At 44.6% G+C, this 18,904-nt stretch overlaps 1 pseudogene; it reads left to right on the top strand.

The window, feature by feature from the left end:
• LOC124002350 overlaps nucleotides 1-13,145 on the top strand; it is a 49,685-nt pseudogene extending 36,540 nt beyond the window's left edge.
• The last annotated feature ends 5,759 nt before the right edge of the window (nucleotides 13,146-18,904 follow it).

Here is an 18,904-nt window from a genome sequence, read left to right as displayed (position 1 = left end):
TTCAGTGCTCTCCCTCCAGGACAGAATGAAATGAGAGGCTTCTTGCTAGGCAAGTCTTGCTCTCTACACTGGCTTCATTAATGAGTAGTAAGTAAATTCCACCTGACTGAGTGGCCGTCCTCTGTGCACAGCTGCTACTGTTATTGTTAACGCTGGTGTATCTGGGACTAAACAAGTGTCTTTCCATGCTAGTGGCATTGTGTTGGAGTTTAGATGGTCCACACATTGGATGCCTCAAGCCGCTTGGAATAAATACGGATGTATCAAAGCACATCTCTCTAGGTCTGCCACTCACTCAAACAGGGCATGGACCAGTGGACTATTTACTAAGTGGTGTGTCCTGTTTTCTCTCTCTGCAGTTGTTTCAGTGGAAGCAGCTGGAGAATTTGTATTTCCGTGAGAAGAAATTTGCTGTAGAGGTGAACGACCCTGACAGGTGAGATGGAACAGACACTGGATGCATATAGTGATCCTGGGTTGTGTTCTGTAGGGTCAGTTTCTTTAGCACCTCAAAGTGTTCGGTGCCTACTGAACTCAACCCAGGAATCTGTTGTCTTCTATTCTGATCCTAGCCTTTCTGAATCATAACCGGCGTAATTTCAGAGCCTAGTGTCAATGAGCTGACTCCAATACAATATCTTGCTAGTGTCGAATGAAGGCCTTCCTTCTTGCTGTAAAGGACTGCTGCAGTCAGTGTTCTCAGGACATTACAGCACTTCCAGCCTCAGTGTTGGATCACATGTTTAATATGGTGCTGCTAGCCACCATGGTTGCAAATAAACATCTCTGTTCCAACACTGCATCTCTCCCCCATCAATGTATTGAATTACAGAACCAGTCATGAGATTAGTTTATGCAAGGAATTGTTTTCTAATCTCTAATTGTGTATGATTCTGATATCAGTACCCATCATGTTATTAAAAGTGTATCTATAGTTAGATATCCAGGTATTCAGTTGTTGTGTTGTCAGTTTGGATTAAAGAGATTAAATTACTCCTACCTAGCAGTAACATGAGGGATTAAAATTGTGTCTGTCTCTCTTTTTATCCGCAGAAGGATAGTTTCCAGGCGTACTTTCGGGCAGACTGGATTGGTCATTCACACGTGGTATGCCAGCCACTCTCTGATTAAGACCATCTGGGTGATGGCCATCAGTCAGCATCAGTTCTATTTGGACAGGAAGCAGAGCAAAGTGAGTGTGTCAGCAGCACAGCACTACTGCTCTTCTCCTACCCTCATCCCCTTACCTGCATCTGTGCCTCTGTGCTGTTACTAGCCTTATCAGGGCCTTGTCACCCCCACCACGCTCCTTCTCACTCCACTCCACATCTGAGTTCTACTGTCCTTGTCTTAACCTTTACTCCTCTGTTTGCTAACATGTTTCTTATGGTTGACTCAATTTAGTCGACTGGTCGATTGTTTGGTCGATCGGCTGTTGGTCGACCAAGATTTCTTTAGTCGAGCAGTAGCAAAAAATGTTTTTGTTAAATCATGGTGTACAAGACACTTGTCTGAGTGGACTGATTCATTGTTGGGATGGCACAGTCCATCAGTGTAAGACATACTACTGAAATTGTTTATGGTTATATTATGTAAGAATAATGGTGCAACACAAAAAAAGAATTGTATTTTATAACAAATGCGCTTTCTCCCATGTTGGATAGTGGTCGCTGTCCGTGGTTTTGAAAAATATCAGTGCGCTTCCTAGACCATGTTGCTGTGTGCATAGTTGCAAAGCTAACCAGCATATTGGTGTTGAGAACAATGCGGCGGAGGTAGCAGCGGTTAGGAGACAGAAAAACAGCACTTGACTTAATTGTCTATGAAAAGTGAGGAGAAAGGAAACCCCAACTTAATTAGGTCTATAATCAACAGCCTAACTGTTAAATGTGCCTGGCTTTATAAATCATCCATATATATCTCCAGAAATAAGACTGATCCTTCTTCTGCTGGATGTTTGTGTTAATAGCCTACTGATTCTGTGTGCACCAAGCCTCACGCAACCACAACATGTTAGATAAACAATTTCACAAATTCTGCTTTTTAAAATCTTTACTATGCTGTATTAAATGCTTTACAATATTTGTTTGTTAGACCAGCCTCTGGTATTATTTATAACTTATTTCCTGTTGTTTACACTCTTCCAAATTGTCCCAAAAACAAGTCAAATTTATTCCACACGTCTGAATTTCCCTTTCCTAATAAGCAACGGGTGAACATTCCCTGGTATCGAGTTTATTTGTCACTTCCTCTGCATCCATTTTGTGATAGGAGTTTGTTATTACCAATTTATTGATGTGATTATTTTGTATTTAACCTTAACTAGGCTTGTCAGTTAAGAACAAATTATTATTTACAATGACGGCCTACATATTATGATATGCTATAAGTCAGACCCTATTGGTCACGTGCATGTGATGCATACATGTGTCATGTAAGGAGAGCAAGTGTTGAGGGAATAGGGAATTGATTCCTAAACAAATTAGACATTTTGAGAATAGAACTTTTCAGTCAGAAATATCTGTAATTATGTTGTAACTTCAGCAACATGGACAGCGCAATACACACTGTTGATGTTCTGTGGTGGTGACTGCAGCAGGGAGGAGAGGGAGACAACATTATAAACACTGATGTTCTGTGGTGGTGACTGCAGCAGGGAGGAGGGAGAGACAACACTATAAACACTGATGTTCTGTGGTGGTGACTGCAGCAGGGAGGAGAGGGAGACAACACTATTAACACTGATGTTCTGTGGTGGTGACTGCAGCATGGAGGAGAGGTAGACAACACTATAAACTCTGATGTTCTGTGGTGGTGACTGCAGCAGGGAGGAGAGGGAGACAACACTATAAACACTGATGTTCTGTGGTGGTGACTGCAGCAGGGAGGAGAGGGAGACAACACTATTAACACTGATGTTCTGTGGTGGTGACTGCAGCAGGGAGGAGAGGGAGACAACACTATTAACACTGATGTTCTGTGGTGGTGACTGCAGCAGGGAGGAGAGGGAGACAACACTATAAACACTGATGTTCTGTGGTGGTGACTGCAGCAGGGAGGAGAGGGAGACAACACTATTAACACTGATGTTCTGTGGTGGTGACTGCAGCAGGGAGGAGAGGGAGACAACACTATTAACACTGATGTTCTGTGGTGGTGACTGCAGCAGGGAGGAGAGGGAGACAACACTATAAACACTGATGTTCTGTGGTGGTGACTGCAGCAGGGAGGAGAGGGAGACAACACTATTAACACTGATGTTCTGTGGTGGAGACTGCAGCAGGGAGGAGAGGGAGACAACACTATTAACACTGATGTTCTGTGGTGGAGACTGCAGCAGGGAGGAGAGGGAGACAACACTATTAACACTGATGTTCTGTGGTGGAGACTGCAGCAGGGAGGAGAGGGAGACAACACTATTAACACTGATGTTCTGTGGTGGTGACTGCAGCAGGGAGGAGAGGGAGACAACACTATTAACACTGTTGATGTTCTGTGGTGGTGACTGCAGCAGGGAGGAGAGGGAGACAACACTATTAACACTGATGTTCTGTGGTGGTGACTGCATCAGGGAGGAGAGGGAGACAACACTATTAACACTGTTGATGTTCTATGGTGGTGACTGCAGCAGGGAGGAGAGGTAGACAACACTATTAACACTGATGTTCTGTGGTGGTAACTGCAGCAGGGAGGAGAGGGAGACAACACTTTTAACACTGATGTTCTGTGGTGGTGACTGCAGCAGGGAGGAGAGGGAGACAACACTATTAACACTGATGTTCTGTGGTGGTGACTGCAGCAGGGAGGAGAGGGAGACAACACTATAAACACTGATGTTCTGTGGTGGTGACTACAGCAGGGAGGAGAGAGAGACAACACTATAAACACTGATGTTCTGTGGTGGTGACTGCAGCAGGGAGGAGAGGGAGACAACACTATAAACACTGATGTTCTGTGGTGGTGCCTGCAGCAGGGAGGAGAGGGAGACAACACTATTAACACTGTTGATGTTCTGTGGTGGTGACTGCAGCAGGGAGGAGAGGTAGACAACACTATAAACACTGATGTTCTATGGTGGTAACTGCAGCAGGGAGGAGAGGGAGACAACACTATAAACACTGATGTTCTGTGGTGGTGACTGCAGCAGGGAGGAGAGGGAGACAACACTATTAACACTGTTGATGTTCTGTGGTGGTGACTGCAGCAGGGAGGAGAGGTAGACAACACTATAAACACTGATGTTCTATGGTGGTAACTGCAGCAGGGAGGAGAGGGAGACAACACTATAAACACTGATGTTCTGTGGTGGTGACTGCAGCAGGGAGGAGAGGGAGACAACACTATTAACACTGATGTACTGTGGTGGTGACTGCAGCAGGGAGGAGAGGGAGACAACACTATTAACACTGATGTTCTGTGGTGGTGACTGCAGCAGGGAGGAGAGGGAGACAACACTATAAACACTGATGTTCTGTGGTGGTGACTACAGCAGGGAGGAGAGAGAGACAACACTAGAAACACTGATGTTCTGTGGTGGTGACTGCAGCAGGGAGGAGAGAGAGACAACACTATAAACACTGATGTTCTGTGGTGGTGACTGCAGCAGGGAGGAGAGGGAGACAACAGGTGCTAGTCAGTCACTCGCTGTTTTTAATACATTTTTACACAGTGCAGCAAGTCTGAGCCAGGCCCAGCACAATCGATTGGTCAAAAGAATAGCCTACTGAATAGCCAAACGATTGGTCGAAAGAACAGACGACTCTTGATCGACCATGATTTCTTTTGTCTGGGACAGGCCTAATGTATCTGCCACATTTTAATTGATGTATATTATAGTGTTCTTAGAATAGCCTAAGCATAGCTGTGGGGATTCTTGATTTCATGTCGACTTTCCTTGCTGCTCTATTTGATGAATCAACACAAGGACATTTTTTTACGTGTTTGTTTAGATGGTGCATATTTTGGTGGGTTACCTTACTGTCGTTACACAAGCTGAGTGTGAGTTATGATAGTTGCTCTGAGGGGTGAATGAGTGTGTGGCTGCAGTCAGGTGGGTTTCAGCCTTTCAGAAGCAGATGGTGCTCATCCAGGAATCGTGCTGAGAGAGGGCTCCTTTCCCAGCCTGGGCTGAAGCATCAAATGGGGCTCGTATCTCGCTGCGCAGTCATTTAAGAATAAATACTGGTGTGTGACTGTTACCGTCTCCCTCTTTTTCCTTCTTCCCCTCCCCCTCTCTCTCCAGTCCAAAGTTACCACGGCCAGAAGTTTGGGTGACATCGCCATGGACCTGACGGAGATTGGAGCGCCCAGGATCAGTAAGCTGTCCAGCATGGAGAGTAAAGACCAGCTCATCATGGCCAGCAACAGATCCCTCATCTCAGCAGGTAAACAATCAGCTAACAATGGACAATGCTTGACGGACATATTGGTCCTATTGACTTCATAAAGACAAATGCTGATTAGATGAGATTGAAGTGATCATAATGGTTTTAATACAATATCTGCCTGATGCAGGGTCAGGAGACTCTGATGTGAGCGAGGAGTTAAAGAAGGAGAAGATTGCTGACCTGAAGAATAAAGAGAAGGACTTGCAGGACTCTCTGACTCAGAAACTAGAGGAGCTCAAGAAGATCTGCCTGCGAGAAGCTGTAAGCATCTTCATCAGTACTTGAATGAAATAATTTCAATTAGATTATATCACTGCTGATTGTTCTCTTTTTGTTTTTCCAGGACCTGACAGGCAGGCTGCCTAAAGAGTACCCTCTGGACTCGGGTGAAAAGCCCCCCGCGGTGCGTCGGCGCATGGGGACAGCCTTCCAACTGGACGACCTCTTCCCCTATGATGCGGTTAGTATAGGAGTCACAGGATGGGAGCACTGGCTGTCATAAATATTATGTGTTCTTTTGGCTAATAAATCTTAGACTTGACTGACATTGTAATGCAACATTTTAATCGTGTGTGTGTGTTTGTGTGTGGAGGACATTCTCTATATACGACCAGGATAAGGAATTTCTAGTGATGAATATGCTTATTTTATTCTGTGAATATCCCCTTTGCACTGATCTGCGTGCCTGTGTGCAAGTTACTAATCTCATCTGTTTCTACTGTGTCTTCTTGTCCTGCAGGATCCCCATCTCAGAAACCTGGAGAGCAAGTTTGCCCTGCAGCAGAAGATCGTGGAAGCGGCCAAGAAACTAGCCAACGAGGCTGAGCTCTGTAAGACGGTGAAGAAGAAGAGGAGGAGGAACTGCCTGGACGCCATGAGGAAGCTGCAGGAGATTGAGGAGGAGATCAACAAATACAGGATCAAGACGGGCAAAAAGCCCACCCAGAGAGCATCAATAATCATAGCAGGTAGCCTACACCACGCCATACCAACAACCAGACATTGCATACAGTCACAGTGATAACACAGTTTAGATTGACTGTAGCATACTGAGGAATCACAATTCCTGTTAGAAGCGCCTTGTCTGTACTAGTCTGAAAGAAAGAAGACTTCAGGACATGGGTTTCTATCAGATGTGGCCTCTAATGAAAAGCCCAACACAAGCATGTGTTAACCTCCGTTTCTCCCCTTTTCTCAGATGATGTGAACCTTGCAGAACTCAGCTCACTGTCCGACAGTCTTACTCTGGACGATGGTGAGTGCTGCGGAGGTTATATCATACATACATTAGCTAAATTCTCTGTTCACATCTGTAGCATCCCCATAGCTTTTAGCAGGCTGTGACAATGACAGTTCCTTCTGTTCACCTGTGTGTTTTAGACGAGGATCTGGGAGGCCAAAGGCAACAGTCCCATTCTGTGCAGTACTCTCCCCCGGCCCCACCACTCAGAAACCCTGAGCCTCCACTGCCAGTCTGACCGACTGGCCTCAGCCCACGAGCAGTCCCAGGACCTCAGCCCCAACAACAGGTAAGAGCTCTTGCACGGGCCTGGCCACTGGCTACAGCTCTCCTGGCTCTGGGTTGTTTTGTTACCCAGTCTGTTTCAGACTGTTATTCTTGGGGCCCAGGGGAGCAGCAGCGAGTATAGACCTGTAGAGGAGAACCAGGGAGAGCTGCCTGCATTCCTACCAGCCTCTTCTCCTGCTGCCCCCACAACCTTCTCTTATCAGCCCCAACACGCTCCATGTAAAAAAAGAAATAGACAGCAGTAAGCATGTCTCTGCCTGCTAAGGAAGAAACCACAATCCCAAGGAGGGGAAAATAGTCTGCGACCGGAAAGCTGCTCTGGAAACTCTGAATTTGAACGTATTCGCTCACTGCGTGAACATTTACCAAATGACTTGGATGATATGCTGCTGGGAGAGAGGAGAGCAGGAGTTCTACTGCTACTGTTTGGTAATGTTATTTGTTTACCGTTCCATGAAGAGAAAGATCAATGACCTATGAAATGACAGTCATCCAGGTGAAAATGATGACTGAAATCCCTGCACACGAGGATACAGCTTTAATATTATGTTTTGAGGAGAGGGAGAGGCCGTGTAATCAAGGTAGAAGCTCCAAGTCTGTGAAAAGCATGGTTCTTATCTGTGTTTCAGATTAAATTATGGCAAAGTCCAGGAACCTTTCTACTACAATCACCAAGATGCCTTATCGAGCCACAAGCCTGCCTCTGCACACAGCATGCCTCCCACCCCCCTCCTCACCCGTAATGCCTACAGCAGCATCCAGTTCAGGTAGGTCAGGCCCGTATCCACAAAGCATCTCAGAAAGGTCCTAGGAATCCTATTCAAACCTGTTTTAAGACAAATAATCTCCCAGCTCAGAGCAGATTTTTAGGACAATGTTAAAAGACTGCTCAGACAAACTCTGAGCCAGGAGTAAAATCAACTTGTAAAAATGATTCAACTGTTAATCACGACAGTTCGAGGTACCGCAAAGTAAAGATAGTGATGACGCTCATTGACATGCTGCAAATGATGGGGAATAGCCAATCGCGATGAGACATAGTACTCTGTGAACTATATAGCACCATTCAGACAACCACGGTGAATGTGACGGTACATCAAATTTCGCAATGGTCAAAATGCTTGTAAATTTTAGCCTGACACGACCACTTTGCCTACTCTTTATTATTGCCCTAATATGTTGGCATGCATAAGGCTTTTTCAACAAATTCCGATTGTTGTTAACAGCTGAATGTTTACAATAAAACTGTTTTATCAATACACTTGTCACTCCTGTCTAACAACTCTAAATATTTTTGGCACAGTAGGCATCAAGTCACTTGCCGATAATGTTGCATACAGCGTTTAAAAGATCTAACTTTCATCGAACACAATCAAGTTAACATAACCCTAGGATCAAGGCGAATTCAACTGCCAAACGTTAAGGCATGCCCAATTCAGACTGTTTTAACAACCTGATGTTGCGCTCCAAAGGGATAACTTGAAATGACAATGTAGGTAATTCAATAAGTGAAAGAAAAACATTGTGTATTTAGGTGTATCATGTGAAATAGGCCTCATAAGAAATCATTATCAAAAGTGGAAGAGGTACTGTTGCATGTAGGTTTAGATTATTTATGGGTTGATCATGTAGAAATATCAAAACAGGAACCACTGACTTGCTGCATTTTTCTATTATCAAGACACCTGCTGGTAACTCTAAACTGGTTAGGACAGCTCATGAAGTGTCCTAAATATGTCGACTAGGTGGGACTCTTATTACTAAAGAGCCTTCATGTATAGCTTTTATTTTTACCCGTAAGAGTAGGAGTAAAATGTTTGTTCTCAGCACCAATTTTCTACTCTGAGATGTTTTGTGAATACAGGCCCTGGCCTCCATGACCTCCGTACACCCCTCACATACAAAGATGCCTCTGATGCTCCTCAACACCGACCAGGAGGCCCAATTAGACTAGCATCCTGTCTAGACCTTTGTCCTCTGTATAACTTCTAGATGGGATTTCTAACCCTATGTCAGGTAGTGATCAATCTAACACTGTATATAAGAAGGAGGATCATGTTGTTCGTTTCCAGGTCAGATGACGACCCCCAGCATTTCCGCCAGCGGAGTGGCAGTTTGGAGTCCCAGTCTCAAGAGACCACACCCCCGGCGCCAGCGTTCGTCCCGTTCCGCCGCAGCAACAGCACAGAGGTCCTGGACGATGGCTCATCCTACACCAGCCAATCCAGCACGGAGTATACAGTGCCTGGGAACCATACCCACCGCCCCAGGGACCGCTGGCGTGGCAGGAAGGGCAACATCTACGCCAACACGGGCAGCATGCCCAACTTGGCACAGGCTAATGCCTGCTACAACACATACCAGCCCCACCGGGCACCACGACCCACCACCACGGCCTACTATGTGACGGGCTACCCCAGTTACACAGAGCCAGAGCCCTACTCTAATGGAGTCTACATGTACAACAACGAGTTAGAGGGTCACTACAACGTTAACCCTTCATACCACGCTGCGCCGGCCAACCACGGACATGATGTGTACAGCAGTCGCTATGGTGACGACGAGATGGACAGTATGGCTCAGAACCCCTACGCCACCCTGAGGCCGCCCAGGAACCGTCAAGCTCTGCCCAGGACGGAACATTTGACCAAGAACATCCAGAAGGCGTTGGTGGCAGAGCACCTGAAAGGCTGGTACCAGCGCAATGCAAGCCACAAGCAACCACAGACTTACGACTACAACCAGAGGGGTTCCCAGCAGAGCCTGGGTTACCAGACCATGCCAGCTCCCTACAGCAGGAACACATCCTACTCCTCAGGTACAGACAGCCTGCAAACTCTCTCATCTCACATGCAAACAAAATGATATTCCAGTCTGTTAGTCAAAGGCAATTATCTGGTTTCACTTAAATGGGCAATGCAAAATGCCATGCATCAGCCTTCTCTGCATTGTAATCTTTCTTTGTTGTGGTTTCTGTTCCAGTCTCGTCACAGCAGTCCTCCACAGCAGGAGGCTGGCGCGGTCACCTAGGAGGGGGTATGTCAGAGTTCCACATGCCCCTACCGATGCAGCAGCCTTACCCCTCCTACGGCACCGCTCACTACAGGTGAGAGAAGTCATTCTTAGTCCCAATTCAGCTCCGTATCTGATTGGCTGTCCCTGATCCTACTTAATTAACAATGGAGCTAAACACCACTACTGTGTCATTGTGGAGAATGGATGCTCGCTGGAAAAAATGAAGCTTCTCTTTATCGGCCACACACCATTGTGACCTGTGTGTCTGACATTCCCTTGCTGACCATGATATGTCCCAGAAGTGTTGGAAACAGTTTGATAGTTGGTGCTCACTCACTTGCAGACCAATTAGCATGGCTGCTTGAAATGGATTATAGCGTCTGTCTGCGCAGCCAGTGGTTAGCTCTTCATCTTACTGGCCTTAGGAATGGTTCTTCTTCTTCTCCTGCTTTAACTGTCCACTGGGCTGCTCTCTTCATAGATATGGCTCCTCTTGCTCCTCCTACCAGCACTCTAAGGACTCTTGGTACATCCCTGATGGCCAGAGGTGCTGTGCCTTTGTCCCTGCTAGCTCTTTATCCTCCACCACCTCTCCTCCTTTCCTTCCTCCTCCCCTGGCTGTGGGCTCCGGCTGGGCCCAGGGCCAGGGCTCCAGTCTCCTGCAGCAGCCCCACAGCTACACAAGCCAGAGGCTTAGTAAAGTCTCCTTTGCTAAGTGTAGCCCACGATAGTAGTAAGTAACCAGCTACCAGTCTGTCCGTCAGCGTGACTTCATTGCTTGCTTGTTTTTATAAAAGTGAGCTTAAACAATGTCCTGCTCTATGCTTTGGGCTTCTCTTTTTCAATTAGTATCAAAGCTGTTTGTTTGGGCTGTCTCTCTCTCCCTCTCTATGATAAGAGAACTGCATGGCTTTTATGATTGTTGTTCATTTCTGCCATCTCTTTCAGCTGCCATACCAAATTGTCATCCAGTGGTCACATTTCTCTTAAGGGGTGTGCATAGACATACACCACTTAAACTGTCAGTTACCCCCGATGTCTCCTCTCCCACCCCATTATCACTATCAATGACCTTTGACCCTCTCGTGCACAGATGTCCCACAGCAGGGTATGGGTGGAGGAGCTGTGATAGACTGGTGCCGGGGCCAGCAGTGGCTACAGGGTCATTAGAGAGGTTTGATTCTGGTGCCTGTCATGGTACGGAGTTCTGACCACCGAAATTAAACACCCGCGCAAAAGAAAGGGTGAGAGAAGAAACAAACTACCGCCACAGATTATATGGTGTTGGTGGTGACTCATTTTGTGCGTGGCAGTAAAAAAACAACAACACAAGACTGCTTTGGTTGTCCTAGTACTCTTTACTCTATGGTGGTGTACACTGGTGGTGGTGGGGGTGGTGGGGCAGCAGCTTTGGAAGTGGTGGTATCTGTGGAAGAAGGCAAGTGACCCTGCATTTTGGATATTTGAATGCTGCATGTTTGATGCTTGTTGTTCATCTGTCCATCTGCTTTGTTTTAAGGTGTGTGAATAGTTTCATCCTGGTGGAACACACTAACTAACACCTGCCATTTTGAAACTGGGATATAACTCTCTTAAAGGTGGAGTGTTCCATTTAATTTCTCCAGTGCTGTGTTCCAATGAAGTAACAACCCAGGGTTAAATTACTCAAATAACTTTTCACCAGTGGAGATGTCTCTTTTCTTGGATTGTATTATCAGTTTTTTGTTGCTAGCCTAACCTGTATACATCCTGTATGTGTTGCAGACCCAATGTAGATGTGAACCAAACAGAAACCTACATCAACAGCCAAACCAACTGCAGCTTGGATCCAGATGACCAGAGACTTTACTGGCATGAGGGCTCCTCCAAACCTGGAACTATAGTGTAGCAGTCAGGGCCATCAACTCTCTCAACTTCCACTTTGTGACACTAACATGTGCCTTGGACTGCACTTACCTGTTTTTCTGGATGGAAATAGGATCCAAAGAATCAAATATCAACCACTGTGGAATTCACACAGGGGAGGACCTTAAGTCTAAGTACAGCTGATTTCAGTCTCATACACGGAATTGCCAAACAAAGTAGGTCCAGCTGCGTACGCTCTCTGAAAGCAAAATTACAACACGGTCACCTGATCTGAATGTTCTGGTTTGCTAGGGGGGTGTGTTTGTCTGTGCACTGAGTTGCACTTGGTGCTGTGGCTGGTTGGGTTAGCCTGAGAGGCTGGCATGAGGATGGAGGATAATGAACATGACTTGTCCTGCAAGATCGATAATTGGGCCAGCTTTATGCTCACCATTACAATGACAGATTTCTCCATTATTGACACTTTAAAATGTTGAAATGAAGGATTGAAATTGGATTTTGAGTGAGAAGATGACTAGCAATGGCGCCCTGCTGAAACGTTCTCCAGTCACTACTGATCTCTAGAGCCCATTCTATGATAGTGTTTGTAGATACTGTACAGCACTTTGTGCTATTTCTTAGGTTGTCAGTCTTTTTGCACCAGCCATTTAACACAGTATTTGGACCTCTCTCTTGTTCTCAGTAATTTGATCATCTTTAATGCCAAATGCTTCAGTCTAACCATTAAAGTCTAGACTCAACCATGTCAGCTTTTATACTTTCAAAGACCATGATAACACTATCAATGCCGGTTATGTAATGTGTCCACTCTATTACATGGCTTCATTTTATTGCTCAGTGCGGTGAGACAAAATGTCAGTTTTAAATGCTCATTGCATCCCATGCTGGAATCCATGGACTGGTGCTTTCGATTCCTCTCAATAAGGAATTTGTATGTACATGTTGATAATGTAAATACATTGTACAGAACTGTTTTTGGAGCATTTTTTATATATTTTAAGAAGCATGTTATGAATAGTAAACCATCACATTTGTCAAGCTGGTTCTTAGTCGTTTGTATAATTTGAAATGCGTTTGAATTAAAACAAATATTTTGAGCTACGTCCTCAGTTTATTCATGTTTTAGTCTATAAAATGGTTGTGATGACTGTCTGTTGAGGATCTGAGAAGAACTGAAAAACAAATCTCCTGTAACTGATTCAGTAAAACACAGGATTTAAATCGAGAGCCGTAAAGAAAGTTCAATGCTTTTTTTAAACTTAAGATAATGAACTTTAAAGAGCTCAGGACGATAATGACTATTTTACGTTGCTATTATCCCCCCCCCTAAATAAATCAGTTTCAGTAAAGTGTCAGATGAATGGCTTTGGATTGGGATGTTTTTCAATATGACTGTGACAAACATTTTCAACCTCTTTCCCACCAGACTATGTAATTACTACTTCTGTTCTAACCATCACCACAGTAACATATCTATCTCCCTGCACTTGCTATGGACAAGTTAGAGGGATGAAATATGCCTGACACAGAAGATGTTAACCCCTCGAGCTTGTGCAGTGGAGGAGATCTTCGTGGGCTATGCGCCGAATACAACTGGATTTCACCTTACAGTGAAATGCTTACTTACGAGCCCCTAGACAACACTGCAGTTTAAAAAAATATGGATAAGAATAAGAGATTAAAGTAACAAGTAATTAAAGAGCAGCAGTAAAAAAGAAAAATATATACAGTGGGTTGCCAGTACAGAGTCGATGTGCGGGGGCACCGGTCAGTTGAGGTAGTATGTACATGTAGGTTGTGTTAATTAAAGTGACTATGCATAGATAACAACAGAGTGGCAGTGGTGTGGAGAGGGGAGGGGGTTCAAAGCAAATCTGGGTAGCCATTTGACTAGATGTTCAGGAGTCTTGTTGCTTGGGGTAAAAGCTGTTTAGAAGCCTCTTGGACCTAGACGGCGCTCTGGTACCACTTGCCATGTGGTAGCAGAGAGAACAGTCTATGACATGGGTGGCTGGAGTCTTTGACAATTTTTAGGGCCTTCCTCTGACACCGCCTGGTATAGAGGTACTGGATGGCAGAAAGCTTGGCCCCAGGGATATACTGGGCCGTTTGCACTGCCCTCTAGTGCTTTGCGGTCGGAGGCCAAGCAGTTGCCATACCAGGCAGTGATGCAACCGGTCAGGATGCTCTCGGTGGTGCAACTGTAAACCTTTTGAGGATCTGAGGACCCATGCCAAATCTTTTCAGTCTCCTGAGGGGGAATAGGTTTTGTCGTTCCCTCTTCACGACTGTCTTGGTGTGCTTGGACCATGTTAGTTTGTTGGTGAAGTGGACACCAAGGAACTTGAAGCTCTCAACCTGCTCCACTGCAGCACCATTGATGAGAATGGGGGCGTGCTCGGTCCTCTTTTTCCTGTAGTCCACAATCATCTCCTTTGTCTTGATCACGTTGAGGGAGAGAATGTTGTCCTGGCACCACACGGCCAGGTCTCTGACCTCCCTATAGGCTGTCTCGTTGTTGTCGGTGATCAGGCCTACCACTGTTGTGGCTTCGGCAAATGTAAATATGGTGTTGGAGTCGTGCCTGGCCGTGCAGTCATGAGTGAACAGGGAGTACAGGAGGGGGCTGAGCACACACCCCTGAGGGGCCCCTGTGTTGGCCCCCTCTAATTCTCTCTCCCTCCCCTCTCTCGACCTGAACCCTAGGAACATGCCTCAGGACATCCTGGCCTGATGACTCCTTGCTGTCCCCAGTTCACCTGGTCGTGCTGCTGCTTCACTCTTCTGTCTACAGCTATGGAACCCTGACCTGTTCACCGGACGTGCTACCTCTCTACCACACCTGCAATTTCAACCTCTGAATGCCCGGCTATGAAAAGCCAAGAGACATTTACTCCTGATGTTCTGACAAGGTGCACTCTCTACAACCACTGTGATTATTATTTGACCCTGCTCGTCATCTATGAACTTTTGAACATCTTGGAGAACAATCTGGCCTTAATGGCCACGCACTGTCATAATCTCCACCCGGCACAGTCAGAAGGGGACTTGCCACCCCTCAGAGCCTGGTTCCTCGCTAGGTTTCTTCCTAGGTTCCTGCCTTTCTAGGGTGTTTTTCCTAGCCACCGTGCTTCTACATCTGCATTGCTTGCTGTTTATGGTTTTAGGCTGGGTTTCTGTATGGAACTTTGTGACATCTGCTGATGTAAAAAGGGCTTTAGAAATACATTTGATTGACCTATATCAGAGTAGCAGAGTATAAAGTGTCATAGCTGTAAATAACTGTTGCTAGCCTCAGGTTTTGCCTCCATTTTCTCACCGCTGTGTAGTCAAACTGGTTTTGTCTCTGCATAAGCTGTAAACCAGACAAAACCAGTTTGTTTAAAGACAGACGCCCACTCTGTCCTTCCCACGTATGACAAGCTAAAGTCAACCGCACTGAACCTGGGCCCGTTTAGGAGGGTGCAACATTAAAGAACAAAAATAATAATGTAAACATACATTTTTACAACAGATATCACAATACATTAAGTGTGTGCCTACTGGCCATTACTGTTGTCATGTCTTTACTATCATTAAATTGAAGACTTATAGTTTTTTATCAAATATTCTCTGTAATTAGTATTACGCGATCAACTGATTAATCACGTAACTGTAATTAACTAGGAAGTCGGGGCACCAAGGAAAAATATTCAGATTAAAGTTATAATTTCCGAAAATAACTTTTCAGATATTTTATCTGATCAATTAGTCTTCAAATTAATGAATTATTTACTTTACCTCACGTTAGTCTCATTCCAAACATAGTAAATTGTTGGTTATCTGCACAAACCCAGTCTTCATACATCCATACATCAATTGTCTTAAATCATTTATTTATTACTAACTAAGTAATTCACAGAAATGCACAAACAAACAGTAAATATAGTTACAAGAAATGATAAGAGAATGTGCCCTAGTGGGCTAAACCGGCATGGCGGTTTGCCAGACAAAAGGGGAATTGGGGGTCAACTAAGAAGTCACTACAGAGTGATAATTATAACAATTGAAATACTAATCCTTTGCACATGAACGCTCACTCATTTGGGAACAATTGCAATCAATATATATATATTCACACTCAGTGTGTCGTCTTGATCGCTGGTGAAAAGTTTGTTTCTGTTGGAGAGTTTCGTCCTCTCTCTCTCTGTGTCTTGGTTAGAGGGGATAGTTCAGAATGACATGCATTCATTACTTATAGAATGGGTGTTTCAGCGGTTGTCGTTCTTCGCGTTCAATGTTACCGAATTCCTAGCTGCAGACTAGTAATTCATATCAAAGACTTGTTCTTATTCTGTCGGTATCGATTGTCTAAGAGTTTAACCACGTGGTATGGCTAAAAGATTCAGCAATGGTCTACAACCTTTGTCCCCTCCTAATGGAGAAATACATGGTCTGGTGATAATTTCACAAAGTTGGATTTTATTCGGAATTGCAGAAAGGGGCTGTCCCAGGACGCCCGTCCCTAACTGGGCTCAGGGGCGGTCCTCTGATTTAGTTCAATCCAATTCCCTTTTTGAGTTTTCATTCATTAAACAGTCCAAAATCACATTGTAAAATTGTGTAAACAGTATCATACTCACTCATTCATCTTATACAACAATTAAATGTAAACCTCATATCTGAGGCTATTATATAAACAGTGTTATGGTAATGTGGCCACCCCGTCTCCCATGAGCTTCCCCAAGTTGTGACATACGGACCAGTTCGTAGCTGGATTCTTCACCGATCTTTTATACTTTCTCCGGAACATGAAATTTGTTCGTACCTCACGTTCTCTGAGGTGGAAGGAATTCCTTTGTCCTCTATGAAAATGTACTCTCTCTATACTGTGTGTCCTTGAGGAGATCCTCAGGAATTTACGACGTCTCTCTGGCAACAGCAGCCTAGTTGAAGGAGGAAAGGGGGAGGCAGGGAGAGGGGGATGGGGCTCGCCACACCCAAAGAGGCAACGTCATGACACTGTACTACAACACACAATCTAGGTGTACAGTACGTGTGTGTGTGACTCGTCACAGTCCTCGATGTTCCATTAGGTGTATTTTTATCATTTTTATTTTACTGCTTGAGTGAGTTACTTGATGTGGAATAGAGTTCCATGTGTCCAGATGCCACTCCTGAGTTGTCTTGGCTGTGTGCTTAGGGTCATTGTTCTGTTGGAAGGAGAACTTTCACCCCAGTCTGAAAACCTGCTACAGAGCACTCCGGACTTCATGTACTTTGCTCTGTTTATCTTTGCCTCGATCCTTACTAGTCTCCTAGTCCCTACTGCTGACAAACATCTCCACAGCATGATGCTGCCACCACCATGCATCACCATAGGGATTGTTCCAGGTTTCCTCCAGACGTGACGCTTGACATTCAGGCCAAATAGTTCAATTTTGGTTTCATCAGATCAGAGAATATTGTTTCTTATGGTCTGAGTGTCTTTAGGTGCCTTTTGGCAAATTCCAAGCGGGCTGTCATGTGCCTTTTACTGAGGAGTGGCTTCCGTCTGGTCACTCTACCATAAAGGCCTTATTGGTGGAGTGCTGCAAAGATGGTTGTCCTTCTGGAATGTTCTCCCATCTCTAAAGAGGAACTCTAGAGCTCTGTCAGAGTGACCATCGGGTTCTTGGTCACCTCCTTGACCAAGACCCTTCTCCCCCGATTGCTTAGTTTGGCCGGGCGGCCAGCCCTAGGAAGAGTCTTGGTGGTACCAAACTTCTTCCAATTAAGAATTATGGAGGCCACTGTGTTCTTGGGGACCTTCAATGCTGCCGAAATGTTTTGGCACACTTCCCCAGATCTGTGCCTTGACACAATCCTGTTCGGAGCATTACAGACAATTCCTTTCACCTCATAGCTTGGTTTTTGCTCTGACATACACTGTCAACTGTGGGACCTTATACAGACAGGTGTGTGCCTTTCCAAATCCTGTTCAATCAATTTAATTTACCACAAGTGGACTCCAATCAAGTTGAAGAAACATCTGAAGGATGATCATTAAGAAACAGGATGCACTTGAGCTCAATTTCGAGTCTCATAGCAAAGGGTCTGAATACTTATATAAAGAAGGTATTTCTTAAAACCTGTTTTTGCTTTGTCACTATTGGGTATTGTGTGTAGATTACTAAGGATTGTTTTCTTCATTTAATCAATTTTAGAATAAGGCTGTAACGTTATGAAATGTGGAAAAAGTCAAGGGGTCTGAATACTTTCCGTTGGCACTGTATAGTAGGGGGTGTAAAGCCATAACATATACATTTTTCCAGTAACATACTATGACCGATAATGTCAAAAGTCGCACTGAAGTCTAACAAAACAGCTCCCACAATCGTTTTGTTATCATTTTCTCTCAACCAATCATCAGTCATTTGTGTAAGTGCCGTGAATGTTGAATGAGCTTCCCTATACGTGTGCTGAAAGTGTGTTGTTAATTTATTTACTGTAAAATTGCATTGTATGTGGTCAAGCACACATCTTCCAAAGGTTTACCAAAGGTTGATTGGTCAACTATTTGAGCCAGTAAAGGGGGCTTTACTATTCTTAGGTAGCATAATTACTTTTGCTTTCCTCTAGGCCTGAGGGCACACACTTTTTTGTAAGCTTAGATTGAAGAGATGTTAGAAAGGAGTGGCAATATCGTCCGCTATCATCCTCAGCAATTTTCCATCCAAGTTGTCAGACCCAGGTGGCATGTCATTATTGATAGACAACAATAATGTTTTTACCTCTTCCACACTCACTTTACAGTATTCAAAATCACAATGTGTTTCTGTCTTTCATAATTTGGTCGGTTTTACTTGGATGTGTTGGTTCCGTATTTGTTGTTGGCATGTCATGCCTGAGTTTGCTCATCTTGCCAATGAAAAAATCAATATCAGTTGGTTTTGTGATAAATGAGCCATTTGATTCAATAAATGGATGGAGCTGAGTTTGCCTTTTTGCCCAAAATGTAATTTAATAAAGCTGCTCCAAAGCTTTTTACTATACTACTAAACTCAGCAAAAAAATAAATGTCCCTTTTTCAGGACCCTGTCTTTCAAAGATCATTCGTAAAAATCCAAATAACTTTGCAGATCTTCAT

The sequence above is a fragment of the Oncorhynchus gorbuscha genome, linkage group LG18 (genome assembly GCF_021184085.1).
Source record: "Oncorhynchus gorbuscha isolate QuinsamMale2020 ecotype Even-year linkage group LG18, OgorEven_v1.0, whole genome shotgun sequence".
Classification (NCBI taxonomy): Eukaryota; Metazoa; Chordata; class Actinopteri; order Salmoniformes; family Salmonidae; genus Oncorhynchus; species Oncorhynchus gorbuscha.
Note: the sequence above shows the minus strand (reverse complement) of the source record. Positions and strands in the feature narration are given on the sequence as shown.